The following is a 20,855-nucleotide window of genomic DNA, read 5'->3' as shown; positions in this document are numbered from 1 at the left end:
GTCTCTGTTTTGTAAAAACATGTTTGCAAATTAAACTATGTTAACACAATAATAAATACAAACAAATGTCTATTATTTGATCTTCAGAATTGTAAAGAAGTAAGACTTTTATTTAATTCTAACATATCTTAATTTATTCATAAAAGAAGAATTATTATAATACAAAACCTCTTTATGCTGGTGTCATTTATACTATAATAATGAAGTTATCTTTTGAAATCTCAGAATAATAAGGAAGACAAAAAATATTCCTCAATTATAAGTAAACATTTAACAAATTGTTCTGAATTTGATGGGAATATATATAACTGTGATTTTTTTAAAACAGTATCATACCTGCCAACCATGAATTTCAGAAGCTAATGTCTAAGAAACACAGTTACTTTTTAAAGCACACTATAAGACATACAATTTAAAATACACTATACTTTCAAAGTTGTCTAAGCACATTAAAAATTTTAAATCACATTAAATATACTTCTGAGAGAAAATTTTAATCAAGAATTCAAGGAAATTTAGACTAAAACCTATAATGTTCTTTATATTCTTCTTTTTATATTTTTATTTATTTTATCTCTTTTGCCTGTATGTCTGTCTGTGTACCACATATACACAGTATCTGGAGAGGCTAGAAGATATTAGATCCCTTCGAACTGCAATTACAAGTGGTTGTAGGGCAAAATGGGGATGATGGGAATTGAACTCTGGTACTGAAGAGCACTTAGGGGTTCTAATTCCTGAGCCATCTTTCCAGCTTGCCTTGTAGTCTCAGTAATTTTCATTTTGTATATTATTCATTTATTTTTGACATGATAATCTAGTTACATCATCTCTCCCCTCCTTTACCTTCCTCTAAATATATTTCTCTTTAGCAGTAACCTATTCAAAATTTTGTGTATGTCTTCCCCCTCCCTCTCCCCTCTCCTTCTTCCTCTCCCCCTCCCTCCCCTCTCCCCATCTCTTCTCTCTTCCCTCTCTCTCTCTCTCTCTTTCCCTCTATCTCTTTACTTACTTAATTTACATCCTGCTCACTGCTACCACCTGAACACCCCTTCTACAGTCGGACTTCCCATGTCTCCCTCCCTTCTCCTCTGAGCAGATGGGGGCTCCCCTAAGTATCCTACAACCCTGGTACTTTAAGTCTTTACCAGGCTAGGTATGCTCTACCCCACTGAAGCCAGACAAGAGAGTCCAGCTACAAAAATATATTCTGCAGACAGGTAACAGCTTTTGGGATAGTCCTCTACTCCAGGACCCACATGGAGCCAAGCTGCACATCTGCTACATATACGGAGGAATGCCAAGGTCTAGGCTCTGTCTAAACCAACCTTTGGTTGGTGGATCAGTCTCTGAAAGCCTCTTCAGTCCTGGGTAGTTGACTCTGTTGGTCTTCCTGTGGACTTCCTATCACCTTCAGGACCTATTCTTCCATAAGAGTCCCCAAGCTCCATCCACTGTTTGACTGTGGGTTTCTGTCTGAGCCAGTATCTAGTTGGAGCCTTTTAAAGAACAACATGCTTTTGTCTGCAGTCATAACTGCATCATTAATAGTCTTAAAGATTGGTGATTTTGTGCATGGGATTTGTTTCAAATTGGGCTAATTATTGGTTGGCCATTCCTTCAATCTCTGCTCTATCCCCCGTGCTTGTACTTATTTTAGACAGAATAAATTTTGGGTTGAAAGTTTTGTGGGTGGGTTTTTGTCTATATTGCTTCATTGGGGTTCCCGCCTGGGTATAGGAGGTCGCCTCTTCAGGTCCATATTCCCAATGTAGTCAGTCATAGCTAAGATCATCCCCCATTGATTCTTGGGAGCCTCCCATATCCTGGGTCTCTGTCTCATGCACCTCTGTCAGTTGCAGAGTTTCATTCATTGACATCTGGCCAACCTTCCTGTCCTACCCTAGATCTGATCCTGAACTCTCCATTCTCCTCCCCATGTTCACTCCCACCCAACTCCCTCTCTACATGCCTCTTATAACTATTTTATTCTACCTTCAAAGTTATATTCAAGCATCCTCACTTGTGTCTTCCTTCTCATCTAGGTTATTTCCAGTTTCTGACTATTGTAAATAAAGCTTTTATGAACACAGTTGAGCAGGTATCTTTGTGGGATATTGTAGCATCTTTTGCTCTGTGGAGTATAGCAGGGTTATTCTGCATTTTGTGGTTAATATGCACTTATAAATTGCATACCATAAATGGTCTTGTGAGACTGGATTATGAGGGTGATATGCTCAAGTTCCATCCATTTGCCTACGAAATTCATGATGTCTTTGTTTTTAAAGCTGAATAATGTTCCACTGTGTAAATGTACTACAGTTTATTTATCCACTCTTCAGTTGAGGAACATCTAGGTTGTTTCTAGTTTCTGGTTATTATGAATAAGGCTTCTATGAACATAGTTGAGTCAGTGACTTAGTGGGATGTTGGAGAACCTTTTGGGTATGTGCCCAGGAGTGGTATAGATGGGTCTTGATGTAGAATTATTTTTCGTTTTCTAAGAAAATGACAAATTGATTTTCAAAGTGGTTATACAAGTTTCCACCCCCACCACTAATGAAGAGGTGTTCCACTTGTTCCACATCCTCAACAGCATGTACTATCACTTGAGTTTTTGATCTTAGCTCTTCTGATGGATATAAGATGGAACCTCAGAGTTGTTTTAATTTGTATTTCCCTGGTGACTTAGGACTTTGACCATTTATTTAAGTGCTTCTTGGCAATTCAAGGTTTCTTTTTGAAGGGGTGGGGGGTTTCGAGTCAGGGATTCTCTGTATAGCCCTAGCTGTCCTGGAACTCACTTTGTAGACCAGACTGTCCTCAAACTCAGAAATCTGCCTGCCTCTGCCTCCCAAGTGCTGGGATTAAAGGTGTATGCCACCACGCCTGGCTCAAGGTTTCTCTTTTGAGAACTCTCTTTAGTTCTGTTCTCCATTTTTAATTTGGGTTATTTGGATTTTTGGTGTCTAACTTCTTGGGTTCCTTGTAAACCTTGGATATTAGCCCTCTGTCAAATGTAGGGATAGGAAGATTCTTTCCCAATCTGTAGGCTCCTGTTTTGTCCTACTGATAGTGTCCTTTGCCTTGCAGAAGCCTTTGAGTTGGTCTTAGTGCCTGAGCTATTAATGTTATGTACTGTTTCTTTAAATTTATTTGTTTGTTTGTTTGTTTATTCATATGATCTTTCAAAGTATATCAGAAATTATGTGTTCAAATTTTGATGAGGATTACATTGAATCTGTAGATTGCTTTTGGTAAGATGACCATTTTTTAATATGTGAATCCTACCTATCCCTGAACATGGGAGATTTATCTGTCTTCTGATATCTTGAATTTCTTTCTTCAGGGACTTGATGTTTTTGTCATACAGATCTTTCACTAGTTTGTTTAGAATTGCACCAAGATATTTTATAAAATTTGTGGCTATTGTACAGGGTGTAGTTTCCATAATTTCTTTCTAAGATGGTTTATCATTTGTATAAAGAGGTCTACTAATTGCTTTGAGTTCAATTTCTTTCCAGTCACTTTGGTGGAGATGTTTATCAGCTGTAGGAGTTCTCTGGTAGAATTTTTGGGATCGCTTCTGTACATTCCCACATCATCCACAAATAGTGACACTTTATAATTTGTATCCCATGATCACATTTACTTGTCTTATTACTTTGGCTAGAATTCAAGTACTATATTAAATGGAAAGGAAGAGAGTGTGCAGTCTTGCATTTTCCCTGATTTTAATGGAAGTGCTTTAAATTTCACTTGGGAAGATGAAACTATATTTGGGAAGATGTTGCCTTTGGCTTGATGTATATTGAATTGACTATGTTTAGATTTGTGTCTGTATTCCTGGTCTCTTTAATACATTTAATATGAAAGGTGTTTATTTTTGTTAAAGATTTTTTCAGGATCTAATGAGAGAATTATGTAATTTTTTTTCAATTTGTTAACGTTCTGGACTACATTCATGAATTTTTGTATATTGAACCACCCCTGCATCCCTGGTATAAATCCTACATGATCATGATGTGTGATGATTTGATGTGTTCCTGGACAAAGTTTGTGAGTATTTTATTGAGCATTTTGTACTAAAGTTCACAAGAAAAATGAGTCTGAAGTTCTCATTCTTTTTTGAGTCTTTGTGTGATTTAGGTTTGAGGGTGACTGTCACTTCATAGAATGTGAGTGTGGCAGTGTTCCCTTAGTGCCTATTTTGTGGAATAATTTCACGAGTATTGGTATATCTCTTTTTGAAAGTTTGTTAGAATTCTACACTAAAACTATCTGACCCTGGGATTTTGGGGGGTTGTGGTGGGAGACTTTTCATGAATGCTTCTATTTCTTTAGGTGTTATAGGGCTGTTTAAACAGTTTACCTGATCTAAATATAATTTTGATAAGTGGTATGTGTCCAGAAAATTGTCCACTTTGTCAAAGTTTTTCAATTTTTTATAGTATAAGCTTTTGATGTAAGACCTAAATAATTTTAGAATTTCATCAGTGTGTGTTGTCTTGTCTCCTTTTTCAAGTATTGGGAGGGGTTCAATCTAGATGGTTCTGATGTTAAAGACCTCCTAGGGCTGTATGGTTCTGGGTAGGCAGTTCTGTATAATTCAGGAGCCTCAGATCTAATGAAGGTTGGCAAAGAGGTTGTGGGAAAATGGAGGTCTTCCTGAGTTAACTAGCTGCTCAGGAAGCTTGGCATGTGCAGAGGACTCAGGCAACAGGAAAGATTGGTGGAAGAAAGGAAGCTTACCTGTGCGGTTCAGGATTCACATAGATATGTTTTATAATCTTTTCAAATTATCACCTCTTTGCATTTTCAGCTAAGCTTCTGTCTGGATTTCCTATCTAACAATGGAGAAACAAATTTCACATGTGAATTAAAAGTAAGTCAGTAAATGATTCTGAGAGTATTCAATTGCTTTCCTTCTCCTCTGCATCTACTTTAAACACCTTTGCTGCACAGAAAATCTCACCCCACTAAAACACTTCAAGCTGTATCATTAATAAAAGAAGGAATGACACACGTGAACAGTTAAAGAAGATCCACTGTGGAATTAAAGGACACAACATAGTAGTCCAACTTGATCTCTTGCACTATCTAGAAGCAACTTTGATGAACAAAACTAATAAGTGCTTTGTCCATCTCTGTGGGATGATGCATACACCAGAAAGATAAAGTTTTCTTTCTTCCTTCCAGATAGGGATTTTCTGTATAGCCCTGGCTGTCCTGGAACTCACTTTATAGACCAGGTTGGCCTTGAACCTTGAACTCATAAATCCCACCTGCCTCTGCCTCCCAAGTGCTGGGATTAAAGGTGTGTGCCACCACTGCCTGGCAAGATAAAGTTTTTAATGTGTTAGAGCATGTATTCTTATACTGATTCAATTCTACTTCAAGATCAGAGTATGATTGGAACCTACACATACCATACAGTGAAGATTGGATGGTAAAGAAAAATACAACTTTAAAGAAATGCATGTTCAGCTTTTTTTACTATGTAAAGAATATATCCTGATATGCAAGTTTTATGAAAAGCAAGAAATTACCTCATATAGTAACAATTAACTTTAAATTAAAATAAAATTATAAAGTTCATATTTGTTTTGCATCCATCTGCAATAATAAAAATTAAAAGATTGGAAGTGAGTTTATATTTTATATATAAATGTATTTACCTATGTCTGTATCTATAAAATGTGTTTCAAGAATGTTTTTCTTTAAAGAAGGGTAGAGGTAATTACAAATATAGCAAACTACAACAAGCACAAAGTTTTAATGTAAGACTTCCCACATTTATTTAGTAAGTACACCCAACATTTCTATACAGTGTAATACTTATTGCAATGACTTTAACTTATGTATAGTTTGACTACTGTGTATATGTACATAAAGTTTAAAATCTGTTTCTTAATTCTGACTCTCACTCCTTTGAATATAAAATAAATATGTACTAGCTTACTGTTGAATGGGATTTCCTTGGGGAAATTCCCATGTTTCCAAAATCCTAATAGTTTATCAACATTAAGACTTCCATGCCAAGAATATAATATATCTTTCCCCTTAACTTTGACCATTATCTACTCTACTCTGTTTTGTAGGCTTAAATACAAAGCTTTGTGTGTAAACATCTGTATGTTACTTGTTTATTTAATTGTTTAGTTAACATCTCTAGGTGTTATATTTTTTGAGTCATCCACTTCAAATCTTAATTCTTGTTCTATAAACCTGGATTTTGAACATTGATCTTGTAGTATAGGTGAGGTTTTCCAAGAATAGCTTTGCCAATACAAGCCTTGGTTCATACATATGCATATATATGCATGTATATATATATATATATATGCTTCTGGAAGAATAGCATTGACATTTTTTATAATGGTTAGGAATTTCTGCTCTTAAAACTCTCTGTATTTCAGAATTTCAAAGAAGACAGACTTTATACATTCTACAATCATTTTAAAAATCCAACTTTGTTCTACTTAGCCATTTGTAACATAACTCTTGCATTTCCTCCCTGACATAGGAATCCAGGTAGACCTAAATACACCTGTATTGAGTCAGGACCACTGAGATTTCCCACTTACCCATATGATGGATTGATCTTCTCCAAAACAATGTGTATGGTACTTTTGATATCTAATTGAGATAAGTTAGGTATATTATGGTTTAATGGTAAAATCATGTCAGGAAGTTTAGTTAGGTAGAACAGGTTGAGACCCAGAATTTTGGTGGACTCTCACCTGAGACTTAGGCAACTCAACACTCCCTGCCAGATTCCTGACCTGGAACATGTGCCATGTTCCTTACATAAAAGAAATCAATAAGCTTCCCTTTCCACACGTTCCACCCTGAAAATGTATTTAACCTCATGTTCATCCTGAAAAGTGGTTGAGAAGCATGGACTATGTTTTTCCTCAAGTTATGCCATGGGAAGCCAGAGAGAAAACATTCAACAACAGAACTTCAGGTAGAAGTCCTGTATGTGCTCCCACTTACAGCTGCCTCAAAGGACAATCACCAATGGGACAATCCAGAGATCCCCTCTCCCTCAGCCCCAGTCTAGATACTGTCCCCAGTCCACAGGCCCCAGACATAATTCTCAGCTTTTCTGAGACTCCCACCAGCACCGAGATGTGCAAGAATTGAAAACCCCACAGTTCTTGCCTCATAGCAGGCCAGGGGACTCTTAAACCAGCTTCAACTTCCCAACATCTCAAACTGTGCCTTCCCACTCCCAGAGCTTTGTCTCTGTGCTTCTGAACAGCATCTCAGCATTCTACCTCCACAAGAGTAGCAGAAGTGATGCAGACCCATATATTATGAGTTATATAAAGTAACTTCTGTACTGATAACTTACTCTTTTTGGCCCAAGTCCTGGGGCTCCACATGTCATCCCACTTCCTGGATCATACTTTTGTATATAAACACTGTAGAAATTCCAAACTCTATAATCCTGAATACGTCAGCCTGTCTTTATTTTTTGACAATATTGTATTCACCCTCATCTGTGAAAATAAAGTTTCTCAAGACACCTAGCTCTCTTGCTGCAAAGACAGTGTATGTATGTATGTGTGTGTGTATATATATATATATATATATATATATATATATAGCCAGCTCCAGACAGCTCTCTACCTAGTAGGCACCATCAACTGCCAAATATGTCATGGCAAGTAACTTCAGATCAGTTCAGATATGCTTTGAACGTTTTAACATAGTACCTACATCTCTGTAACAGGCATAAAAGAAGAAAAAAAAAAGCCCATCACACAGCCAGATAAATGCCCAACCTATATAAATGTGAAGCACAATGAAAGCACCCCACCCTAATTTTAAACTCTCAGCTTCATACTGTCTTGTAAGGGAGGCCTGATAAATGTTCATTCTCTAACTTTCACTAATCCTTACTAAGATTTTCTGGAAAGGCTCGAAGTTTCAAGTATATTTAGGGCTTCCTGTAGTTTGTCTAGCATCCTAAACATAGACTTACATGTTGGAATACCTGTATTTACACTGCCATGTCTCCCTAACTATGAAAAGTAATGAAAATAAATTCTTATTCTCAGAAGTTTCACAATGCATCCTTACAAAGTTGTTGAAGGATGAATAAAGTAATTTTATTGAGAGGTTGTCTAGAAAGAAAAGGGGTGGCCTGAGGAGTCACCCAGCTATCTAGAAACCATCCCGTGAAGTCTCATATGATTATTCATTTATAAATGTATTTAATATTTTTAAGTTCAAAAATTCCTCAAATAAGTAAAATGTAATAGTGCAATAGCCTCATTATGTGTTTAAAATGAATCTTAAATGTAACTATATGTCAACCAAACTAAAGATCTTGGAGCAGGCAGTCATTAGGTGCCTGTCCACTCAGAAACTAAAGGAAGTGGAGTTACCTCCTGTAGCTTATTTTATACAGTTGTGTGTGCACACAAAGGATCAGTAACTCAGGTGCTTGCTGCAAATGAAATGTCTTAGGTGCACCTGCTGCTGCTGGAGACCTCTGTTTCTTGCTCTGCTTCATTATCGTAGACACATGATGATATTTCAGAGTAGAAAATGCATTCACAAATCTTGAAAACCATGTGGTGGTTGTAAGGGACTCTTCTTGAATGACATTTGTTGATATAATCTTCAAAACCTTGACACGTGAAGGACTTGATGCTATCTATGACGCTGATCTTTATCCAAAAATTCAATTTCTAACCTGGAACTTATGCAATACAATGAACAAACAAAAATTGTCTTAAAAATGAGAAAAGCAAATCCATGAAAAGAAACTTCAATAAGCAAGAGTGGCAGAGAGAAACACAGAAGTATATCAGTAATACCAGTGACAACACCTTTCAATGTTGAAAAAGAAGAAAGGATGGCAAAGAAAATTGTTACTAACAAATAAGGAGGGACATAAAAATCAACGAGTCATTGGTAATGGGATAAACACAGCATTCATTTTTTTAAAGAGAAAAATGAAGTTAGGAATTTGGGAAATTGGTAAACAATGACAGCCAGGTTAAAGTAGCCATTGAGTAAATGTAGATAAGGAGATGCCCAACACTGGAATGGAATGAATAGCTCACTCTACAGTTGGTGAGGAGTTTCTAACGAGGTACCATTAATGTATTTCATCATCCTGCTCCAATTGCGTGTCATCCTTAATGACACAAAGGGAATAAATAAATAATACATGATTAAAGTCTGTAGAATTATGCACACTCTTGCTGCTCAGAATATTATGGATAGAATACAACAATAAAGCAAATGGGGTTCACCTGAGCAATTTAATATCTAAGAGAAAGGAAAAATTTTGAAGCAAAATTAATAAGGCACACAAGGCTACAAATAGGCAGAAAAACATTACCTTGAATTGATATTGGCAGAGAATTATTAAACAGTTGTCTAGGTAGTTCTATTATTCTTTGAAGCTTACAGAGCTTTACTGAATGTGATTAAATAGTGTTAACGTCTCTGGCAATAAGTACTGGATTGCTAGACCACAAAACTCACATACTTGTCAGTTGGACAGCTCTGGACGTTACAGTTAGCTAGCATTTTTAAAGCATGTAATTTATTAATTAAAGAGAATGATTAAACTTAGTTTGGTAACATACACAAATAACAGAGATGTTATTGAAGGACCACTATATCCACTCAGAAATAAGAGAAAAAAGGTATAGTACAGTGAACAAATATCAGAATATCAAGAATGTAGTGATAACTTGTGCCAAATGGCATACAAAGGAAAAAAAAAAGATGAAAAAACTGCTGTTGAATTTGATAATTAGAATGTCATCTATGAAAATTGACAGATTGCTTGAGTTTCACAGAATCAGTTGACTAGTTTTATAATCAACAAGAGCACAAAGCAAATACAAATGTGTTTTCAAAAAAACCCAAACAAACAAACAAACAAAACAAACAAAGAAAGAAAAAAAAAACAATGGCAGCCTTCCGGTCAGCTTCAGCTCCAGGCCACCTTGGGCGTGAACTGGGCAGACAGTCTCAAGGTCTCCAAAGGACTCTCCATGTCACAGGTGCCCTAGCATGTCCAGAATCTTAGGATCACTGGTGATTGTAAAGTGACATCTGTTCCAAACCAATTGTGAAGGGCCTGTGACAGCAGGAGCAAGGACACAGGAGCCCTGCCTGATGAGCAGCTTGGGTTCCTTCTAATCGGTGCTGGTATACCATGCTTTTGAACACACCATCTGATATTTGTGTACGTTACCAAACTAAGTTTAATCATTCTCTTTAATTAATAAATTACATGCTTTAAAAATGCTAGCTACAGACAGCCCAACATTCCCCAGAAGAGACACCATTTACAGGAGCTATAACACTACCATTCCCCCCAGAAAAGCAAGATATGGATCTAAAATCACTTCTCATAATGATGATGGTCAACTTTAAGAAGGAAATAAATAATTCCATTAAAGAAATACAGGAGAACACAGGTAAACATCTAGAAGCCCTTAAAGAGGAAACACAAAAAATCCCTTAAAGAGTTACAGGAAAACACTACCAAACAGGTAATGGAATTGAACAAAACCATCCAGGACTTAAAAATGGAAGTAGAAACAATAAAGAATTCACAAAGGAAGAGAATTCTGGAGATAGAAATCCTAGGAAAGAAATCAGGAACCATAGATGTGAGAATCAGCAACAGAATACAAGAGATGGAAGAGAGAATCTCAGGTGCAGAAGATTCCATAGGAAACATGGACGTCCACAACAATCAAAGAAAATGCAAAATGCAAAAAGATCCTAATGCAAAACATTCAGGAAATCCAGGACACAATAAGAAGACCAAACCTAATGATAATAGGTATAGCTGAGAATGAAACCTTTCAACTTAAAGGACCAGTAAATATATTCAACAAAATTATAGAAGAAAACTTCCCAAACCTACAGAAAGAGATGCCCATGAACATACAAGAAGTCTACAGAACTCCAAATAGGCTGGATCAGGAAAGAAATTCCCCAGACACATAATTACCAGAACAACAAATGCACTAAATAAAGATAGAATATTAAAAGCAATAATGGAAAAATGTCAAGTAACATATTAAGGCAGGCCTATTTGAATTACACCAGACTTCTCATCAGAGACTATGAAAGCCAGAAGATCCTGGACAGATGTTATACAGATACTAAGAGAACACAAATGCCATCCTAGGCCACTATACCTAGCAAAACTCTCAATTTCCATAGATGGAGAAACCAAAGTATTCCATGACAAAAACAAATACACTCAATATCTTTCCACGATTCCAGCCCTTCAAAGGATAATAAAGGGAAAACTCCAACAAAAGGAAGGAAATTATGCCCTAGAAAAAGCAAGAAATAAATCATTCAACAAACCTAAAAGAAGACAGCCACAAGAACACAATCCCAACTCTAACAACAAAAATAAAAGGAAGTAACAATTACTTGTCCTTAATATCTCTTAATATCAATGGATTCAATTCCAAAATAAAAAGACATAGACTAACAGACTGGCTACATAAACAGGACCCAACATTTTGCTGCATACAGGAAACCCACCTCAGGGACAAAAACAAACACTACCTTAGAGTAAAAGGCTGGAAAACAATTTTCCAAGCAAACAGTCAGAAGAAACAACCTGGAGTAGCCATTCTAATATCAAATAAAATTGACTTCCAACCCAAAGTCATCAAAAAGAAAAGAAGGGGCACTTCATACTCATCAAAGGTAAAACGTTTCATGATGAACTCTCAATACTAAATATCTATGCTCCAAATGGAAGGGAATCCACATTCATTAAAGAAACTTTAGTAAAGATCCAAGCACACATTGTACCGCAAACAATAATATTGGGAGTCTTTAACACCCGACTCTCATCATTGGACAAATCCTGGAAACAGAAACTAAACAAAGTCACATTGAAACTAACAGAAGTTATGAAACAAATGGATTTAACAGATATCTACAGAACATTTTATCCTAAAACAAAAAGATATACCTTCTTCTCAGCACCTCATGGTACCTTCTCAAAACTGACCACTTGATTGGTAATAAAACAGGCCTCAACAGATACAAAAATATTGAAATTATCCCATGCATCCTATCAGATCACCACGGACTGAGGCTAATCTTCAATAACAACATAAGAAATAGAAGCCACGTTGACATGGAAGCTGAACAACATTATACTCAATGATAACTTGGTCAAGGAAGACATAAAGAAAGAGATTAAAGACTTTTTAGAGTTAATGACAATAAGCCACAACATACCCAAACTAATGGGACTGAATGAAAGTAGCCTTAAGAACAAAACACATAGCTCTGATTGCCACCAAAAAGAAACTAGGGAGAGCACACGCAAGTAGCTTCACAGCACACCTTAAAGCTCTAGAACAAAAGGAAGCAAATTCATCCAAGAGGAGTAGACTGCAGGAAATAATAAAACTCAGGGATGAATTCAACCAAGTAGAAACAAAAATAACTATTGAGAATCAGCCAAATCAGGAGTGGTTTCTTTGAGAAAAAAAGCCAGACTAACTAGAGAACACAGGGACAGTGTCCTAATTAACAAAATCAGAAATGAAAAAGGAAGACAACAGAACCTAAGGAAATCCAAAACATCATCAGATCCTATCAAAAGGCTATAATCAACAAAACTGGAAAACCTGTACAAACTGTACAACTTCCTAGACAGATACCCGGTACCAAAGTTAAATGAGGATCAGATTAACGATCCTAACAGTCCCTTTTCCCCTAAGGAAATAGAAGCAGTCATTGATAGTCTCCCAACCAAAAAAAAAAAAAAAAAGCTCAGGACCAGATGGGTTTAGTGTAGAGTTCTATCAGATCTTCAAACAAGACCTAATTACAACTCTCCTCAAACTATTCCACAAAATAGAAACAGAAGGTTCTCTACCCAATCCATTCTATGAAGCCACAATTACTCTGATACCTAAACCACACAAGGACACAACAAAGAAAGAGAACTTCAGACCAAATTCCTTTATGAATATTGATGCAAAAGTACTCAGTAAAATCCTTGCAAACCGAATCCAAGAACACATCAAACAATCATCCATCTTGACCAAATAGGCTTCATCCTGGGGATGCAGGGATGGTTTAATATATGGAAATCCATCAATGTAATCCACTATATAAACAAACTCAAAGACAAAAATCACATGGTCATTTCATTAGAGGCTGAGAAAGCATTTGACAAAATCCAACATCCCTTCATGGTAAAAGTCATGGAAAGATCAGGAATTCAAGGCCTATAACTAAACATAATAAAAGCAATCTATAGCAAACAAGTTGCCAACATCAAAATAAATGGAGAGAAGCTGGAAGCAATCCCACTAACATCAGGAACTAGACAGGCTGCCCACTTTCTCCCTACCTATTCAATATAGTACTTGAAATCCTAGCCAAAGCAATTAGACAACAAAAGGTGATCAAGGTGATACAAATTGGAAAGATGTCAAAATATCACTATTTGTAGATATGATAATATATATAAGTGACCCTAAAAATTCCACCAGAGAACTCCTAAACCTGATAAACAGCTTCAGTGCAGTAGCTGGATATAAAATTAGGTCAAACAAATCAGTAGCTTTTCTCTACACAAAGGATAAACAGGCTGAGAAAGAATTAGGGAAACAACACCATTCAAAATATTCACAAATAATACAAAATACCTCGGTGTGACTCTAACTAAGGAAGTGAGAGAGCTGTATGATAAGAATTTCAAGTCTCTGAAGAAAGAAATCAAAGAAGATCTCAGAAGATGGAAAAATCTCCCATGCTGATGGATCGACAGGATTAACATAGTAAAAATGGCTATCTTGCCAAAAGCAATCTACAGATTCAATTCCCATCAAAATTCCAACTCAATTCTTCACCGAGTTAGAAAGGGCAATTTGCAAATTCATCTGGAATATAAAGAAACCATAGGGTAGTAAAAACTCTTCTCAACGATAATAAAACCTCTGGGGGAATCACCATGCCTGATGTCAAGATGTACTACAGATCAATTGTGATAAAAACTGCATGGTACTGGTACAGCAACAGACAGGTAGACCAATGGGATAGAATTATAGACCCAGAGATGAATCCACACACCTATGGTCACTTGATCTTTGACAAGAGAGCTAAAACCATCCAGTGGGAAAAAGACAGCATTTTCAACAAATGGTGCTCCCACAACTGGCAGTTATCATGTAGAATAATGCAAATTTATCCATTCTTATATCTTTGTACCAAACTCAAGTCTAAGTGGATCAAGGATCTCCACATAAAACCAGAGACACTGAAACTTATAGAGGAGAGAGTGGAGAAAAGTCTCGAAGATATAGGCACAGGGGGAAAATTCCTGAACAGCACAGCAAGGGCTTGTGCTGTAAGATCGAGAATTGACAAATGGGACCTCATAAAATTGCAAAGCTTCTGTAAGGCAAAAGATACTCTCAATAGGTCAAAAAGGCCATCAACAGATTAGGAAAGTATTTTTATCAATCCTAAATCCAATGGGGGACTAATATCCAATGTATATAAAGAACTCAAGAAGTTGGAGTCCAGTAAATCAAATAACCCTATTAAAAATGCGGTACAGAGTTAAACAAAGAATTCTCAACTGAGGAATACAGAAGGGCTGAGAAGCACCTGAAAAATGTTCAACATCCTTAATAATCAGGGAAATGCAAATCAAAACAATGCTGAGATTCCACATCACACCAGTCAGAATGACTAAGATCAAAAATTCAGGTGACAGCAAATGCTGGTGACGATGTGGAGAAGAGGGACACTCCTCCATTGCTGGTAGGATTGCAAGCTGGTAAAACCACTCTGGAAATCAGTTTGGCCATTCCTCAGAAAATTGGATGTAGTACTACCAGAAGAACCAGCAATACCTCTCCTAGGCACATACCCAGAAGATTTTCCAACTTGTAATAAGGACACATTCTCCAATATGTTCATAGCAGCCTTATTTATAATAGCCAGAAGCTGGAAAGAACCCATATGTCCCTCAACAGAGGAATAGATACAGAAAATGTGGTACATTTACACAATGGAGTACTACTCAGCTATTAAAAACAATGAAATTATAAAGTTCTTGGGCAAATGGATGGATCTGGAGGATTACATCCTGAGTGAGGTAACCCAATCACAAAAGAACTCACATGATATGCACTCACTGATAAGAGGATATTAGCCCAGAAACTTAGAATACCCAAGATACAATTTGTAAAACACATGAAACTAAAGAAGAAAGAAGAACAAAGTGTGAATACTTTGTTTCTTCTTAGAATGGGGAACAAAATACCCATGAAAGGAGTTCCAGAGACAAAGTTTGGAGCTGACATGGAAAGAAAGATCATCCAGGAACTGCCCCACCTGGGAATCTGTCACAGAAACAACCACCAAACCCAGAAACTATTGTATTTGCCTGCAAGGTTTTTCTGACAGAACCCTGATATAGCTATCTCTTGTGAGGATATGCACTGCCTGGCGAATACAGAATTGGATTGCTCACAGTCATCTATTGGATGGAACACGGGGCCTCCTATGAAGGAGCTAGAGAAAGTACTTAAAGAGATGAAAGTGTCTGTAACCCTATAAGAGGAACAACAATATGAACTAACCAGTACTCCTCAGAGCTTGTGTCCCTAGTTGAATATATAGAAGGGTTTTTGCCCAAACCCTCTGGGCCCCTTTGTCTGCATGGAACATCGCGGGTGGGATGAATTGACAGACAGATGCACACAGGAGAGGTTGTGTGGTATCTGAATGTATTTTCTCAAATTGAGCATCAGACTTTTTATGCAGAAGACAATAAGGAAGTTGGGTGACACATCACGAAGGTACAAAGAGGTTACTGGAATCTTACATAAAACAGAGGAATGCAAACACAGAAGGTCTAACAGGAACCACCTGGGATAGAATTCATTGTTGACAACTGGGATCAAAAAGGGCTCCACCTAAGATTCACTTAATCTTAGAAGCCAGGGTCAAGGGCTTCGTGCCCTTGTCATAGTTCTTATTTTAGTCTATTGTATAGTCCACCTTCCCCTTAGGCCATTGTAAATACGTGTGTATGGGTGTAACTCAGCTATAGTCTTAGAAGCCAGGTGTGAGGTCTTTACTCTCCTAGGGCAAGGGCTTTCACACCCAAGTCATGGTTCTAACTAGGGACTTCTGTTCTAGCTAACCATCTATAATGCAATACTCTAAAACCACAGCCCGCTCTACTTCGTAAACCATTGTAAATTCCTGTATATGGGAGCAACTTAGCTTTTATTCAAAGTGAATAGTGTAGTACCAGAGCCTATTCTGAATGTCAGTGAATAGCAACATTTTTACTGAATTTCAAGCCCATGGTCTTGCTCAAGGACGTTCTAGGACTGTTGGAACACTGGCAGAAGGCTTTAGCTATGTCAGAATTCAATCTTAAAAGGCACTTATAATAGGATAATACTAAAAGAGAGCATGTGGATCCATACACTAGACTAATTCGGGAATGGAAAATTAATGTATGGGTTAGAGAGAACGCCAGACTCCAGGAGCGAGTTTCTATGAAACTCTTTTGCCTCATGAGTAGCTTTTAAGCCTCTCGGCTTGTCAAACTGACTAGACCGGAGTGCGGGCCATGGTTTGGCCTAATTGGCCATCATTGGGAGGAGAGGCCCTTGGTCTTGTGAATATTATATGCCCCAGTACAGGAGAATTCCAGGACCAGGAAGTGGTGTGTTGGGGAGCAGGACAGGGGGTGGTATAGGGGACTTTAGGGATAGTATTTGAAATGTTAATGAAGAAAATATCTAATAAAAATAATAATAATAAAATGAACAAAGAAACAAACAAAAAAAAAACCCTAAAAACCTAATGATAAAAAGTAAAAGAGCACAGTGGCTTGAGAAAAGCATAGAGGATGGGAAAACAATATCTAAAACTGGAAGCATTTCCAGGGCTGTAAGAGTAATAAAACCAGCCAAAGCACCTCACTAATACACTAATAATTGTTTCATGACTGAACTGCCTTTTTGCAAAGTTTTTGTCCATCTTTCTGACAACACACATCATGATAAGTACTTCAAATTTTGCTTTGATTCTGTACAGTCTCAGTATCCTCTCCACATTGTTTCTACATACTATATATACTGCACTAAACTGACAGTCTTCAGAGCAAGGGTTTTAATTATTTCCTCAATTTCAACCATCAAAGATGTCACAAGAGGATTTAATAATAAAGTGAAAAATAGGACAAGAAGTCACTGAAATAATGCAGTTGCCTCAACTACAAATAATTCTTGACTAAAATTTTATGTTTAAGCACAGACGTTGGTTCTGGAAAAAGATATACAAAGTAAATCTTAATTACCTATGAAGCAATACAGAAAAACAGACAACTTGTGCCTGTTAGTAAATATTTCCTCCAAAACTGCCTAGAAAACATTGGATTTCTAGAATTTGGAGGATAACTAACAATGAGCTGCTAATTTCCAATCCTTCATTCTTTACTCAATGTAAAATTTTCTGAATATATGAGAGTTTCATATGAATGCTGCGGTAAATCTCTCCAACTGAATTATGCTCCGGAAATGAAAACAGAGCACAGTTAATATGAATACATGCTGTGTGCCTAGATTGGGCAGATCTAATCGCTACACTATCACCTTCCACATCTATGAAACCCCTTAGAACTTGTGGTTTTTCCAGGCCATGTGCTTCTGTTCTGCTTTTCTTCTTCCTCCTCCTCCTCTGCCTTCTCTCTCTCTCTCTCTCTCAAACCTCCTTCCTTTTTTCTTTCTGCTCCATCTTCACTCTCTCTTCCCAATCATCAGCTCTTCTTTATTTTACAAATTAAGGTGGGAAGAAGGTTTACAAGAAGGTTTACCTGAGTTCTGACTCATTCCTTGTTCACAACCCCACACAGGAGAATGGGATTGACATAAAATATAATTAGTTCCAGGGCTATCTCCAACAATATTAAATAGAATTCAATTTTGGTCAAAAGGAGCTGAAAAGATGCTATTTTTTTTTCCAATGGTGGTATGAACAGGATTGGATTAGCAGGAGATGTTTAAAAAAAAATCATCTTACCCAAAATTCAAGTGTAAAGTGTTTATTTGAAAAGAAAAGTTGACTTTTGTAGAAAATACTTAGTCCCAACCCAGGGTTTATATACTGCTTTGATCATTTAGTTTTCAGATAAAAGATGCAGACAACCTCTTTATTTTTACTAACCCTTAATCAGCACTGGAGCTGGGCATTTATCTACCCTCTACCTTTCTATTGATAGCCCTCCCAATGGCCAGCCCTCAGGGTCATGTGTTCATGGGTCACCTAACACATGGTGGCTTCTACTCCATTCCTCTTCTCCTCCTCATGGTCCCAAGTCTAGGCATCCTAAATCCCACATATGTCTCTTCTGCCCAGCTATTGTCTTCCTGTATATTTATTTACTAATAAGAAATAACTTGTGGGCAGGGTCACATAACATCACTTGGTACTATATGCAGACTCAAGGTCTTGTAGCCTCAAAGTTGCTGTTACAAAGACAACAAGGACAAATCTCAACACTGATTGCACTAACAATTAAAATTAAATCTACAAAGTGGTTTATATCAGGATAGCTAATAAAACGTTTGAAATGCTTGTGATATTTTTCATCCTAACGCATGCTTCACAGCTGCAAATGAGGATATTAAGTTCTAGCATCACATTAAGATGCTGGATTCCTGCTGTGACCCATTCTTAGGTTTGTATTCACATTTTCTTTCTTTTTTTTTTTCTGAATTTTGTGCCCTATTGTTTAACACTGTACCCATCAATGTGGTATATTTATAGTCCTAAAGTCGTAGTGAAGCCTTAAGTTCCTCTGGCTTTTATTATTCTCAGGATGCAGTAGACATGATTTGAAAATGAATATGCCAAAGTGCAGATCAGCTATATATTCAATGAGCTGAGATCAAAGTTATCCACAGTAAAGGGTTTATATAATGTTATTTTCACGTACAGAAGCACTCCTATAGAGCAAGGGCAACCAAATGAGCTGAGCTCATAATTCTTATTGGTATCCATAATGATGAACGTTATTTCATTCTAGACAAAAGTGAGATACCCTCTATCTTAAGGAATATTCAAATAAGTAGCTGTTAAAAAATAATGGGTGAAGAATGGAAAACATACTGTTACCTTTTATACCTATTATTTTTTGCCCATCTAACAATGAATACAATTTCCTTTCTTTCCTAAAACATGATATGATGTTTAATTTGTGTACCACAATGACCTACATTAAAAACTCTTTACTTTGAAAAGTGGTGAGACACCTTTCAGATGTGTTTATGCAGATGTTGTTTCCCACAATGATGGATATACATCAGTGATAAGAGAGGGTCAAACTCTGTCAGAATGTGTGTTGTACCATCTTCAGTAGGCTAGCACTCACATTTAGTAAAAATCAAAGGAGAGGGAGAAAACCTTTTCCTATCTCCCATATAGACATATGAGTTCAGGTTTTTCTGTTTTTGCTAGTGGATTTTTCACAAGTGACTCCTCGGGTTCTTCAAGGTCTTCTTTCTTTTTTTTTTTTTTTTAATATTTTTTATTAGGTATTTTCCTCAATTACATTTCCAATACTATCCCAATAGTCCCCCATACCCTCCCCCCCACTCCCCTACCCACCCATTCCCTCTTTTTGGCCCTGGCGTTCCCCTATACTGGGGCATATAAAGTTTGCATGTCCAATGGGCCTCTCTTTCCAGTGATGGCGGATTAGGCCATCTTTTGATACATATGCAGCTAGACTGGCCCCTCTACAAGATGAGGTGTCTGTGTCATGTTATATAAAAAGGGACCTGGATACCTTTGGTAGTGCCAGATATGGTAACATGGGTGAGGTTCCTCAGGTGGGTCCATGCTGAGGCATCCCTTCCCCCTGAGGTATCAGCCATAAAATGGGTATAGTATAAAATAATTTATTTCAGACTTTTTTTCTGTGAAGAAATGATTCATCTTGTTTTAGGTAATATGAGACATTTAACTCTCTATGTATCTTTTGTTTGTCCACAGTTTAGGCCAAGCCCTAGCAGCAGGGATAGCAATGGAGCAGTGAATCTCAGTGGTTATCATACCATAATACAGGCAGTCTTGTCACTGTGTCCATATATTCTTGGAGACATTGAGGGGAGGGCTCAACTTTTGATTTTGTCTCTGTCTGTCATAAGAAGCTCAACATTTACCATTATATTTGGCAGATTTCTGACAAGTTTGAGAGCCAGTATCTATTAAGTGTACCTGAGTTAGTCAATCTGTGTTTGCTTAATCATTTGTTATGAATATATATAGTGAATAAAGAAGTTATAATTTAATAGCAGTAGCAAAACCAAAGCTAGATGTATATTTAAGGCAAGGATCTTTAACCTTTTTACTGTTGGAAATTTTAAAATTAACATTAAAAGTACTATTGATCAAGGTAGGATAGCAATCAGAGACCCAAAGTTAGACTGTTCTAAAGTGAGGTGGCAGTGAGGTAGGAACTGCCCAAAGCAAAGATGGCAGATGGTTATGAGACTGCCCTTAACCAAGATGACTGAAGCTGCAGTTATCTGACTGCCCTTAGGTAAGAAGGTGCTGAAGCAATAGCATAGGAAAATCTTATCTGTCCACCACAAAGATGGCAGACAGTCAGGAGACTGCCCTGAACCAAGATGGCACTGAAGCTCTGCCTGGCAGAAAGTCACGTGTTTGTTATATCTTGGAAAGGCAAAGCAGCTTTATATCAGCAGGTAAAAACATATAAAGAGACAAACATAAAGACACAAACATAAAGAGACAAAGCAGACAAAGCAAAGAAGAGAGCAAAGGAA

Source organism: Mus caroli, unplaced genomic scaffold (assembly GCF_978045245.1).
Source record: "Mus caroli unplaced genomic scaffold, Mus_caroli_1 scaffold_1, whole genome shotgun sequence".
Lineage (NCBI taxonomy): Eukaryota > Metazoa > Chordata > Mammalia > Rodentia > Muridae > Mus > Mus caroli.
Note: the sequence above shows the minus strand (reverse complement) of the source record.